Source organism: Trichosurus vulpecula, chromosome 2 (genome assembly GCF_011100635.1).
Source record: "Trichosurus vulpecula isolate mTriVul1 chromosome 2, mTriVul1.pri, whole genome shotgun sequence".
Taxonomy (NCBI): domain Eukaryota; kingdom Metazoa; phylum Chordata; class Mammalia; order Diprotodontia; family Phalangeridae; genus Trichosurus; species Trichosurus vulpecula.
Genome location: NC_050574.1, coordinates 135862329 through 135864446, shown reverse-complemented (window position 1 = coordinate 135864446; position 2118 = coordinate 135862329). Strand labels below are relative to the sequence as shown.

At 42.9% G+C, this 2118-nt stretch overlaps 1 pseudogene; it reads right to left on the bottom strand.

Moving 5' to 3' along the window:
* Positions 1-1275: 1275 nt before the first annotated feature.
* LOC118836765 lies at positions 1276-1895 on the bottom strand (annotated as a pseudogene).
* Between the last annotated feature and the right edge of the window lie 223 nt (positions 1896-2118).

Sequence of the window (2118 nt, the reverse complement as noted above, 5' to 3'; positions counted from 1 at the left end):
CAATCTGTACTCAGAGTTCATCAGTTCTTTCTCTGAAAGTGGACAGCATTTTTTCATCATGAGTCTTTTGGAATTGTGGTGGATCGTTGCGTTAATCAGAGTAGCTAAGTTTTTCAAAATTGACAATTGTTGCAATATTGCTGTTACTATGTACAACATTCTCCTAGTCCTGTTCACTTCATTGGCAAAGCAGATATTAACACCTCTTCTTTAATAACATTTTCACTGATAAAATCATATCCGTTTCTAATATTGAGCCATTTGACAGAGCCAAGGACATTGGCGGCAAGAACTTTCTTTTTTGGGTCTTTAGTAGTCGTGGTTGTAGCACCTGTAAGAGCAGTTGCTCAGCTGCACCTCCATGAAGGTTGTTTCCTGGGATGATACCTGTTGGCAGTGGGCTAGAAGCATTACTGTTCCCAGTTTTCTTGGGCTCAGAGTCCCTGGGCTGCCTGGGTATCTTGCTGCTACATAGGCTAAGTTACCTAGTATATGAGTGTCAGTGGGTTGGCAGACGATGGGAATGGCTAGCCCTTTCTCCACAGGAGCTGCTTCCCTATATGATGGCTATAAGGGCTGGCTTGGAAGTAGGAGCTGTGGTAAGGTGGGGTGCTGTCACTTCCAGGGCTCTTATACCTGTCTGACTGTTGATGGCTGTTGGTCAGCATTTGTTGCTGGTGGTAATAAGGAAGGTGGGCCCTGTCTCCGAAGAGACCTCTCCACTCAATGGTGGTTTCAGGGACTAGATGGGAAGCAGGGCTAGTGGTTTAGAGGTACTGCTATTCCCAAGAGTCTTGGGTTCAGGCTCCTAGGCTATGTCTATCAAAGTCTGAGGAGAGTTAATGATCAAAGTGGAAGCACTGGTCTTACTTCTCTTGCACATACTGTCTCCTGCCTCTCCTTCAGGGTTTCTTGCTGCTTTGAGACACTTGAAGCAGGGAAATTAAGAAAAAAGCTTTGCAGTAATTCAGGCATGAAATGACAACCTGCCCCAGGGTGATAATAGAATCAGAGGAGAGAGGGACACAAAGGAGAGATGTTATGAAGGTAGAATAGATAGGACTTGATCATTGATTGGAAGTAGGAGGCAAGAGAGACTTGAAGATAATGTGTAAGTTGCAAGCTTGGGTGATTTGGGAGGATGGTGGTCTCTTCAACAATAATAGGAAAATTAGGAAGAGGGGATGATTTTTGGGGAAGACATTGAGTTCTGTTTTGGACAAGTTGAGTTTAAGACATGTATAGGAAGTCCAATTCAAGATATATAATAGACTGTCAGAGGTGACAGTCTAGCGGCCATGAGTGAATTCTTTCTCCTGGAGAAGAGTTCTTAGCTTTGCCTTCAAACAGGATCAGCATTGGATGATACAGAATGTCACTTGGGCATTCAGTAGCATGAAGAACTTCCCCCTTTAAAGATGCAAGTCTTTTCATTATTCTGATTGTGAATCTTTCTCCCTGATGTTATCTTTCCACTTCCACCCTTTCCTTAGCATGGCATTCCAAAAGCCTCTTTTCTGAAGGGCAAACACATTTTTTTTCCAAATCTGCCCTGGAAATTGATAATTCTTCTCTGACAGTTGATAGTGTGAACAGCTGATCTGGGGATGTGTCTGATTAGGTGGTGGCATCATATTTGAAGGATCTAGATTATATTCACTTTGATAAGCAGCAGATATTACAGGACATTTCACATATTCATATGCTTGATCCTGATGTGCAGGTACCCAGTTAGACTGACTTTTGGAAGTTTTGCCAGGTGGGTTTATATTCAATGGACAAACCTTTTCTTTTCTTTTGTTCATTGGGCATCCTGAAGGTGGAAAGCCTGCCTGATGCTCTGAAATAGTTGAGATCTGAAATGCAACAGTAGGAATAGATGTGGACAAACCCATGGTCTGAATCACTTTTTGGAAAACAATCCTAAGTATACATCTCAGCCTCATTTGGTTACATTGGGAACTTCTTGGATTGTTGTTTAAAATTTTCATATTGCCTCAATTACTGTAGGAGTGTGTGGAGTGTTCAGGCAGGACTAGCACCTCTGGTGTGAGGGCTTGCTGAGCCCTTTTCAGGGCTGCTCATCTACCTTTGGTGTCCACTTTCATCCAGCTCTTA